Source organism: Rattus norvegicus, chromosome 9 (genome assembly GCF_036323735.1).
Source record: "Rattus norvegicus strain BN/NHsdMcwi chromosome 9, GRCr8, whole genome shotgun sequence".
Taxonomy (NCBI): domain Eukaryota; kingdom Metazoa; phylum Chordata; class Mammalia; order Rodentia; family Muridae; genus Rattus; species Rattus norvegicus.
In genome coordinates this window covers 118,517,304-118,529,240 of record NC_086027.1, presented here as the reverse complement: position 1 = coordinate 118,529,240, position 11,937 = coordinate 118,517,304, and the positions used below count along the sequence as shown (strand labels likewise).

Below are 11,937 nucleotides of genomic sequence, written 5' to 3'. Positions count from 1 at the left end.
GATTTTTTTCACCTCAGTGAGGCTTTTTATCTCACCAGTGAAAGAAATTTTTTCAAGGTTGGAAGTTTCCCGTAAATGTTCGAGGGATGTTACTCCGCTATGGGGAAGTGCAATTAAAGAACCCAGTCCTCGATCCCCAAGTTGATGCACTGGAAACAGCGACGCCTTCCCAATGGGGCGCTTTGAGTATTACACGTGATTCCCATAGAAAGCCCAGCATAGCTTCCAGCCTGGACTGTAGAACACGCCGTTACTATTTGTTTTCTAGCTTTTCATTCTCCATCTTGACTTTTCCTGTTTCTCTCGGGATAGTTTCATTACCTCCTACCTTGGGAGGGAAATATTCTCAGGCTTCCTTCCTTTCATCATGCAGGAAGTACGAGACAACCCGCCCTTCCTCTGTCACCGCCCCCTCTGGGGTTTGACACCTTACTCCGAAGGATTGGCTCCTGTTTCTAGTATTTTCCTCATTCTCTGGTGGCTGCCTGATTTTATACTACTACTGAGACAGAGTGGGAACTAATTAAATATTCATTGACTGTCCCTCAACTTCCTTCCGCTGTGAAGTGGGGGCACACCCAACTCCCATCTGCTTCAGTGCCCAAGTCTCTTCTCACTTTCTGACCCCGCCACCTTCCAGGTCCATAGCCCGGAACCTTCCCCCACCAATCATGTCTTCTAGTCTAGATGTCTCTTCCTTCATTTCAAAGCGAGAAGGCCTTGCTGACCCTACTGTCGTTTGGTTCAAGATGTTTTGACTGGAATTTCGTGCCTTCTTGATATTTTGTTTAAGAACAGACATCTTGGGCTCGCTTTGGCAGCACATATACTAAAATCGGAACGATACAGAAAAGATTAGCATGGACCCTGCGCAAGGATGACACGCAAATTCGTGAAGCGTTCCATATTTTTAGAGGCCAATACTAGCAGCAAACCATTGACCTGAGAACAGGGTCCCTGTTAGAGGAGTTAGAGAAAGGATTGAAGGAGCTGAAGGGGTTTGCAACCCCATAAGAACAACAATACCAACCAACCAGAGCTCCCAGGGACTAAACCATCATCCAAAGAGTACACATGGACTGACCCACGGCTCCAGCTGCATTTGTAGCAGAGGATGGCCTTGTTGGGCACCAATGGGAGGAGAAGCCCGTGGTCCTGCCAAGACTGGACACCCCCCCCCAACATACACCAACATATAGGGGAATGTCAGGGCGGGGAGGCAGAAAGGGGGGGTGGTTGGGGCGGGGGAACACCCTTATAAAAGAGGGGGGAGGAGATAGGGGGCTTATGGGTGGGAAACCAGGAAAGGGAATAACATTTGAAATGTAAATAAAAAATATCCAATAAAAAAAAACAAAACCAGACATCTTTCCGTGTACTTTCAGGATTTCCCTCACTGTGCTGTAGCACCCCCCTCCCGGTTACAAGCCCAGGTAACATTCTTCACAATAAGAAGGGGAATTGGGGGGTTGGGGATTTAGCTCAGTGGTAGAGCAAAGAAAAAAAAAAAAAAGAAGTGGAATTGGCATGCCTTGCTAAACTATTTTTAAAATGTTTCTAGGTAGTACCTGAGCTCATCATTGTTGGGTAATGTAAAAAAATTAATTAATTAATTAAAGTCAGCGTATCAAGAAAACCAAAATGACATTTGCTAAGTACGGTCTTGAGTGATGCCTTACTACAGTGGTTCATCGGTTTTAATATTGGAAAATGAGTGTTTTGAATATCAATAGGCCACAGTTTTCAATATAAGCATGACTGTTATTTCCACTAGTATTTACATAAGGTGTTTCCTGGGTCAACAAAAGCCTGGTTCCTGACAAAGTTTTAAAAAAAATTAGTGGACATCTTCTCCAATCTGATCTTCCTTGAACTCTCCCTTACCCCTAACTGTGCTCCTAAACTTCTCTGTGTCCTATATGTGAGTTTGTGATCTCAAATAGTGGACTTCAAAATGCATGTAAAGAGAGCCCCAAACTTTAATTAGGTTTAATTTTCCACAAAGGTGTGCTCATCCAATCGGACACCTGGAGCTCACTAATGTGTGTCAGCTAGCTTCCATGTGAGGTGAGTTTGTCTTTATTCTTTCCCTGTTTAAGATCAGCAAATCTTAGAAGGATTTAATGAGCTGTGACATCTGTAAAGTTGGACCTCCACCATCTTCCTTCTCTCTAACTTAGACAACACTCCCATGTTCAAGCTGCCTGCTTTCCCCACCGAAGCCGCACTACCAGGCCCATGAAGCTTCTCTCTTGAAAGACTGTCCGTCCTCCACCCATGATACTGCCCAGGCTAAGTCACCAAGGTCCCTTTCGAAGCCAAACATGGCGGACTCCTTTTGGGACCTGCATCTTGAGAGACTCTCTTGACCACCATTTCCTTGAAGCTCCTGCCACCTCTCCTCAGCTGAACACCTCTGAAATCTATGTGCATGTGCTAGGTGGCTTTCACAACGGTATCAGACGTTAATCTACCCTTTGACCCAGTCAACGGCACTACCAAACATTTAGTCATCTTAGTCAGAGGCCTAGGGAAGAGTCTCAATTCCAGTACCATCATCACACATCCATCCTACCTCAGCATTTCTACTGTCTAAAGTTCTCTGCAGAATGCCCACAACAGCCACATGTCACATCCTCTTTGGCTGACCAACATTCGACCTCTCCCTGGTTGCAGTAAATCTCTCCATCTCTCTGTAAGTCCAGAAGGGCGAGAGAGCTTTCTTTCCATCTCTCCAGCCAGTAATCCTAACCGCCTACCCTGGTTTGGGCAGATCTGTCCTTGCCAGTTCTTTGCCTTCAGGAAAAAGTCTGACTTCCCTGGGAGCACATCGCCAGTGTTCCCCTTTGCTCCAGTTTTCTCTCCTGTTCTACGTGCCTCAGCTGGTCCTTCTGCAGTGTGGTAACATTTTCAACATTAACTTCCATATTTCTCCCTGCACTCTCCTCTTTACAAGAATTCAGCAGGCACACCACTGGTCCTGGGGAAGTCTGCTGGGGAGATGAAAAGCAGAAGTTGTCTGCAAGATGTTTCCTTCCTGCCTTTTATTTCCCAAACTCTAAAAGCACCAAAGAACCCAAGTCAAGAGGGAGAAAAAAAAAATGTGTCTTTCAATCCAGAAAGAGAGCTTTCTCTGGAGTTAGGAGGAAAGCTACTACACTCTCCTGCCTGGCAGTTCCGAGGACAGGGTGAGGTAGGGAATGAAACTTTAGAAAAGCAGCTTTTCTGTCCTGGGTCAAATGACAGCCCGGATTTCCTAAGCTCCGCCCAAGGTATGCCCAGCTCTTTTTGTAATTACATTCAACTGAGACAGAAACAGGAGTGACGCAAGTCCGTTCCCACAGCTGAAAAGTGGTGCTGAAAATTGTCCTCTGTGACTCTGAAAGCTGTTTTTGGAAAGATATACTAAATTTCTTTTTGTAAAACAAAAGATTTATTTATTTATTTCATGTATATGAGAACACCGTCTTCAGACACACCAGAAGAGGGCATCTGATCCCATTATAAATGGTTGTGAGCCACCATGTGGTTGCTGGGAATTAAGCTCAGGACCTCTGGAAGAGCAGTCAGTTGCCCTTAACCGCTGAGCCATCTCTCTAGCCCAGTAGTGTAAATTTAAGGTGACGGAGCATGACATTTCAATACATTTGTAAGAAGTGTAATGATAAGAAAGCTGGCTTATGTTTAGTTTCTTGGTCTTAGGAACACTCATAGTGTTGTCTACAAGTAATTCTAAGTATGCAATTAGTAGATGTCAACCACAGTTGGAACTCTAGAAGTTCTTTCTCCTATCCAGCTACACTCCTGTCCCTGTTAGCCCTCCTTTCTCCATTCCCGGGTTCTGTAAACATTGTGCCCACTTGCTCTCTAGACCTAAAGAGATTGGCATTGGCTTTCAAGTGTAAGTGAGAATGTTCCCCAACCTGCATTTTTAGTCACCAGTTTCCATCACCTTCTCTCGGTGGCTTCTACTGCTCTTCCCCAATCAACGACTCTTTTTTTCCTTAGGCTTGTAGCTGACCACATAGAAGTAACAATCTTAGCTCTTCTTCTGAGCATACCAGGCAAGCAATAAACACTGGATGAACAGTAAAGATGGGCTTTTCGTTCTAGAAATATACTTGTCTAGGGATCCAGACCACCTCTCCCTCTAAAGCAAAAAGTACATGCTCTCTGCATGGCTCCAGGGACAGACCTTCCTATGGTGACAAGGGGATGAGAATCCCTCTACTACCCTCTTTCACTTCTCCATGCCCTGAATAAACTCTATTCTATACTAAAAACAAACAAACAAACAAACAAACAAACAAACATAGATAGAAATCTGGGACCAGGTGATCTGGACTCTCAATGGGAGAAACTATAGCACCCAGGAAGCACAGTGTGTTTATTACACAGCTGAACACGGAAGCAGGGTTATCACAAACAGCTGAGCAAAGAGGTGAAGCTATTACATACAGATAAACAAGGAGACAGAGACTATGGTCTATAGCTGGATAAAGGAGACCGATTCTAGTCTTGGTAGAAGCAGCCTTTGTATGGGTACAGTCTTTAGGCCCTGAAGATCTCAGGAGAGAAAGCCACAGAGGACATTTTCTGCACTCCACTCACTGTCAACCTCTATATACAGATCAGAAGGGAACACTTTTCCATTTCCTTTGGGTCTATGGCTAGGATCTTTTATATGGCTAATCCCCTAACAACAGCTCACACGTTTACTCAGGACCCTACATGCTCAAGGCTTCCTCCATGCCCTACATCAGGTGAAATGTTTAAAATATATTCCAGAAAAGTCTACAAGTTGGCAAGAAACTAAGACATCAAGACAGGACGGAGGCCAGAAGCCAGAAGGCAGAAAGTCAGCACTATCCTGAATTTAAACACTGCTTCCTGCAGCCCCAGGTGTCTTAAAGGTCAAAAGGAAAAGATACCCTATGCTTAACAGATGACCAATAAAAATAGACCCAGAAGCAAAATAAAAGAATGAGGAAAAAAATATCAGTTTTCCACAAGCCCACTAGAAAATCTCACTGAAGTTGACATAAGCATTTTGAAAAGCATGGATCACACCAACTAGAGTCTCTGACTGTTAAGCAACTGAGACAAGCCACTAGCCTGGTGGTGCCTGGTTGTAATCTCTTGGATTCTCTTGGGAGGGAAAGGCAGGGGGCCAGCTTGGGTATAGAGTGAAAACTTATCTCAAATGGTCATGAAGTAATTCAGTTAGAATTAAAGAAATAAAAAACTAGACAAACTGACTGACTAGCAAACTTGTGGTGAAGGAGCAAAGCTGTGTGGAAATGCTGCAATGGAGTGTACGTCAGTTATTTGATACTATGTATCAAAGCTTTGGAGCAAAAAAAATCGGACAAGTAACCAATGAGACTTGTAAAAGAAACCCTTTGTAATGTAAAGAGCTCAAGGTGTAGAAAAAGAGCAACAAAATAAAGTCCAATAGAATAAAGTAATAAAGATAAAGTAATATAACTGGCAACAACAGCAGAGCAGAAGGAACACCCACCCCAGTTTGTTTATCTAAGACTCACAAGTTTACAAACCTTGTAGAAAACAATGAAGCAAAAAAAGAAACAAGCCAATGTGAATAACAAAACTATAACCACACACATACAATCTAGAAATCGAAAAGAAAATGTGGTAGATTTTTTTATGTTAATTAATTTGAAAACTGGACGAAGAGGTCAGGACAGAGTCATAATCATGTAAGAACTTTTATCAGTAATTATTTTCTGGAAGAAAAATTCAGGCTGAAACTGTTTTGCAAAGGCTTTTGGTCAAACACTGAAATGGTAAGAAATTCCAATCTCATGCAAGCTATCCCAAAGTGCAGGATAGTGGGGTTTCTTTTTCAGTCTCGTTTCATGGAGCTAGTATATTGGGACACCAAAATCTGACCAGAAGAGTGTGAGAAAGAAAAAAAAAATAGGTCCAATTTCACTCAAATATAGATGCAAAAACCCCAAATGAAATTTTAGCAGTTTCAACCTGGCAAGACAAGACATTATACCCGAGCTAACTTCTTGGATAATGCAAGTTGTACTACGATGACCAAGCCAATTAATGTCATTCACCACATTAGCATAATGATCTGAACAGATGCAGACTTCATTACCCAACCCAAGGAATTCACCTACTTCCACCTCCCCAAGTGCTAGGATTAAAGTCCTTAGCCACCACATCTCTCAGGAATGCTTCTCGGGATACGTGGCATCCATCAACTCTTACAGCAAATATCATAAGCTACGCTTCCTTTGAAAGTTGGGCACAAGTATTGTATTATATATATTGGCTCGGTGTGATATGAGAAGATCAAACCGGAGGAGTAAGGTAAGAGGTAAAATGTCCATACTGCAGTGGGGAAACCACCAGGATGCGATGAAGTATGCAAATGTGCAAAAGAATACATACTTAAAGAAGTCCAAGCCTTTACAATGTTGTTGGACGTCAGAGTCAACATATGAAATCACTAGCAGTAAATAGGGAGTTTTTGTTTGTTTTAAAGATCCTGTTGTGCGTCATATTCTTTGAGACAAACTGCCACCATCTTCATCAGACCAGCTGTGCCTGTTTGTGAAATGTCCATCACAGTTGGGCTTGTTGACTATCAGCATTCCCCCAGGAATATCAGGAGGAAGAGCAGAGAAGGTCATGGAACCCTGACCCAAGGATCCGGCCATGCCTCTCAACTGGTTGTTTGCCATTCTCCTCTAACTGCACATGGCCTTAGTAAGGGGCTGGAATATATAGGAAGGACTAGAGAAGGGGCTCCATCTTAGAAATCATTGGGAAGTCATCTTTAATGGTATGGAAACCTTCTGGTATGGCTGCTTAAAAGTCACACACATTCCTTCCCAGAATCCCCCACTCGTAGCTCTGTAAATCAACCTAAGAAACTCATTGGCACCCCTGGGTACAAGTGGAACTGTACCTTGGCTTGTTGGAAGCTTAGGATAAGAGGGCAGACGTTGTTTTCATCTTCCACAGGGAAGAAATTTTAGCAACAGGTGTATTTAGAAAGATCTTTTTAAAAGAAGGGAAATAAAACAAGATACTTAGGGACGATTCTGACAGAACATGTGACTGACCTTTATAAAGATCACTCTCAAACCTCACCGAAGGATTATGAGGAAGACCAAAGGACATGATAATGTGTGTGAGCAGTTTTGTGTCTGTATTACAGAGGTTTTAGGAGTGGAAGCGAAAGTCTTGGACAAGCTGTGCCCTGAGCTACCCTCTGACTGCCCTTGGTTTTATGAAACAAAGTTTTTCTTTGTATCTCAGGCTGACCTTGAAGTCATGTTTTTCCTGCTTCTGCCTCTTGAGTGCTCGAAGTTATAGGTATGTAACATTAGACCCAGCTAGAAATAACAGGCAGAAAGGTCTCTATAGTTACCCTGTGGAGTCAGTGCAATTACACAGAGGCCCACTCTTCCAAGAAAGTCTTAAAGAACATAAAAGTAAGAATTACCTTGTAGTTATCAAAACATTCCTAAGGAGGCAGGATGGTGTTGGTCCAGGATAGACAAAAAGACTAATTAAACACTTTAGAGTCAGGGAAGGGGAGTGAGAAAGGATAATGAAGACTAAACTTGACCAAAGTACATGATTTTATGTGTGTGAAATGTTCTAATGAAATCCATAGTTTTGTACAATGATTATACACTAATAAACACAATAGAAATGCCTTGACAAATGCATGGGCAAGCACATGAGTGTTGGACCCGTATACATGAAACTTTGAGTTCCATTCCCAGAACTTTAGTACTAGACAGGGGAGGGGAGCATGCCTGTAATCTTATCACATGGAAAGTAGAGGTTAGAGGATCAGAAATTCAAGGTCATCCTTAGCTACTTAGTGAGTTTGAGGCCAGTAAGCTACTTGAGACTGAGACCACATATGTGCGTGTGCGTGTGGGTGTGCGTGTTTGGGGGAGGCTGGGTGACAAACAGACACAGAAAGAAACAGAGAGAGGTTCCATTTTTAAGAAGACAAGTGCATGGCTATGTTAATTAGTTTGATTTAGTATGGGGAGCAGAGAGAACCCTGAGGGGGTGCTGTCCTGAATCAATGTGTATTGTTTGATATCACACAGCCATGTCGAGAAGCTCAGCCTTAGACCTATGGGGAAATGGCAAAGCCTTCTCTTTAGGTGAGGCTCAGTGGGGCAGCAAAACCTTTTTGTGTGGATGTTATAGGGTGTGCAGAACATGTCCATCATAGCTTTCTTCCTACCCTTTACCATATTTATGGCCTAAAGACCATTCCTACCAAGATAAGCTAAACTTGCCTCCTTGATCCAGCTGAATACAGCTGTATATAACAAACCCTGCCTCTTTTTTTATCTATATGCAATAACCCTATTCAACTGTATATAAAATACACTGAGCTTCTCAGTGTTTGTTGATAAGTTTGTCTTTTTTCCCATTCCCTCACTGCCTGTGGTGGTTTGAATAAGAATGACCTCCATAGCCGGATGTAGATCTCTCCTGAGAGACACAACCAGAATACAGCAAATACAGAGGCAAATGCCAGCAGTAAACCACTGAACTGAGAACAGGACCCCCGTTGAAGGAATCAGAGAAAGAACTGGAAGAGCTTGAAGGGGCTTGTGACTCCTAATGAACAACAATGCCAAGCAACCAGAGCTTCCAGCGACTAAGCCACTACCCAAAGACTATACATGGACTGACCCTGGACTCTGACCTCATAGGTAGCAATGAATATCCTAGTAAGAGCACCAGTGGAAGGGGAAGCCCTGGGTCCTGCTAAGACTGAACCCCCAGTGAATGTGATTGTGGGGGGGAGGGCGGCAATGGGGGGAGGATGGGGAGGGGAACACCCATAAAGAAGGGGGGGGGATTAGGGGGATGTTTGCCCGGAAACCGGGAAAGGGAATAACATTCGAAATGTAAATAAGAAATACTCAAGTTAATTAAAAAAAAAAAAGCCCTCATTGTAAGGTTGGCTGAATTACAGTGAAAATTCAGAATGAGCCTCAGAGTGTGTTGGCAGTTAAAGTAAAGAAAGACATTGATTAGTTAAAAAAACAAACAAACAAACAAAAAAAAGAATGACCTCCATAGACTCCTTTGTTTGAATACTTGGTTCCCAGTTGGTGTAACAATTTGGGAAGGATTAGGAGGTGTGGATTAGCAGGGTAAAATGTCAACTATCCAATGTCAAGATAATGATGTGACCAACCTAATCTCAGATAACGCTGCTGGCTCTCACTCACATTGTAATGGTTTCAGAAAACAGTTTGGTATTTCCTAGATTCGAAGTTGACAGTCCATATTCACAAGCTGTTCCAGAGCTAGAATCCTGCCCTAAGGAGTTAGTGCACAGGAACACGCAAAGACATACATTAAGAATAGAGAAGAATGTAGAAGCATGGATCAGTCTGGAAGATACAATGTTAAGCATCAAAAAGAGCAATGTTTCATTCTGCCAACTCTATTCTGTGATATATTGTTTAAGGATGAAAGCAAAGGCAACAAACACCAGAAAGAACAAGAAAATCAACAACAGCTTTGAAGAAAGAAGTCTGTAATCCCAGCATTTGGGAGGCAGAGACCAGAAGATCAAGAGTTCAAGCCTCAGCTATACCATGATTTTGAGGTCAGCCGGAGCTACAGGAGACCTTGTCTCAAAAAGAAAAACAAAAACCAAAAAACAAAAACAAAAACAAAAACAAAAAACAAACAAACAAACAAAAAAGACCCAACAAAACAAAACTCAAAGAAACAATAAATTTATTCTTTCTTTCTTTTCTTCTTTTTTTATTTCAGGAACAGACTGTCTGAGAAATAGGGAGGTTGTTGCAATCTGAGAGAGGCACGCAGAGTATCTCTGTACTGGTCATGTGCTATTGCTTAGACTGTAGCATTGCATCTTTATTTCACAATACAATTTAAGATTATTGTAAGACAGGAAAATGAATTAAATCAATATACCTCTATAGTTTTTACCAAGTTATTGTGTACTTTTAAGCTTTGTTAAGTATTGCCTTCAAGACAAAATCTTTATATTTAATAATTTTCCTAACACCTTGCAAGGAATAGCCTTTTTAAAAAAAAAAAAGCAGAGTGTTATACAATTTGTTTTGTAAGAAACCCTTCTAAATGATGAGGAAAGAGTTATGTGAAATGGGCCAGACAGGCAAAAGAGAAATAGCTGAAGCATGGAAGTCCTTGTACATTGCATATCTCCAGTGTGTTATGTGTACGTCTCTGCTTTTGTTTTGTTCTCTTGAGACTAGAACCCCACAGTATCAGGTATACTAGGCATGCATATTTCTACTCCATTGCATTTTCAGCCCCTTTGGTTTTCTTTTCTTTTATTCATCTATTTTAAAGTTATTTTATTGTATACATACAACTGCTTTGCCTGAATATATGTCTATGTATCATGTGCGTGCCTGATGCTCATGGGGCCAGAAGAGGACAGAGATCCCCTGAAACTGGAGTTATGGAGGATCATAAGCTACTATGTGTGTGCTGGGAATTGAACCCAGGACCTCTGGAAGAGGAGCGAATGCTCTTAACAACTGCATTGAGCCATCTCTCTCATCCTACTAATTTATCTTCAAGATAGGGTTTCCTGTGTATCCCAGGCTGGCCTTGAAGTCACTGTACTCGAGGTCTAGAACTCATGATCCTCCTGCCTCAGCCACCAACTGCTGGGATTAGCCCCTTGGTTTATCTGCTTTCTTTCAGAATGGTGGTTATAAATCTTTGTCCCCAGAACACCCAACCTTCTAGTTATTTTGTAGGCTTTCTTATTTTCACCGCCATCTTCCTCTAGCTCATAAAATTAGAGTCCCTTAGAGACCGCTGTGTTGGAACGATTGCTGAGGATGAAATCCCTGTGGACTGTCTGGCAGAATTCCTTGGGACATGTCTGAGGGAACTTATGCCATGGCCAGCACTTAGGACTCTTGCCCTGCCCAGTAGACTGATCTATCTATGGAAGGCTGAGCAGATTCTCTCAAAAACCATTAGCTGTCTGGAGTACCCACTGTCTCCCACAGTTTTCAACTGGCCAGTCTAGCCAATTCTGAATAAGAAGGGGGCATTGGAGCTGTGGTGACTAGTTTGGCCCTTGTTCTGAGTTACTTCATACTACCTAGAACCGTGTCTTTCAGGGTGTCCCTTGCCCTGGGTGACTCCATTTTAGGTGTAAATGCTGAGGCAGAATGATTGTGCAAGTAACCAGCCACTATCTGTCCAGAACAGACCATTAGGTTCATCCTGATAACTTATTCATGTAAATAAAATATTATTGACAACGAGCTTATGAAATTCAGTCAGGGAGACACAGACACATGGGCTTATCAAAATCATATCACAGAAGCCAGTCCGTGAGCTTATTAAGAACCAGATAAAGGATATGACTCCTTTATCTAGGACTGTAAAAGAAGGAGTACCCCCAAGCTGAGTCATGGCAGCAGATTGACCCATCACCCAGTCACTCATAAGTTTTGCCCAGGGGAATTGCCACAACTAAGGACCTCTGCCTCAGTTCCTGGACTCCAGCTCAAGTTCAGTTTTTCCTGCCCAAGATAAAGTGCCTGCCTCCTGCACTTTCCAACCTTGGGCCCTGAACAGTTCTGGTATTTCAAGCTTCCTAGCCAGTCCTATTCAGAGGTTTTTCCTGGTTGGTGTTAGCTCATCCTTTTTCCTCTCTCTCTCTCTCTCTCTCTTCTCTCTCTCTTTCTGTATATTTATATGTATGTGTATATGTATATATGTGTGTGTGCATGGAAATGTGTATGTGTAATTGTGTGCATGTGTATAAGTATGTGTGTTATGTGTGTGTGTGAGTATGTGTAAGTATATGTAAGTGTGTGCTCTCCCCTCCAAGATGCAACTCATATGATACCCACACTTTATCTTAGCTGAAAATAGAAAAGATAAAAG

At 42.4% G+C, this 11,937-nt stretch overlaps 1 non-coding gene across 1 annotated transcript; it reads left to right on the top strand.

The window, feature by feature from the left end:
* The first annotated feature begins 805 nt into the window (after window positions 1-805).
* On the top strand, window positions 806-912 carry LOC120094977 (U6 spliceosomal RNA). Its single transcript, XR_005489643.1, has one exon. It is a non-coding gene; the product is annotated as a U6 spliceosomal RNA (small nuclear RNA).
* Window positions 913-11,937: the final 11,025 nt, after the last annotated feature.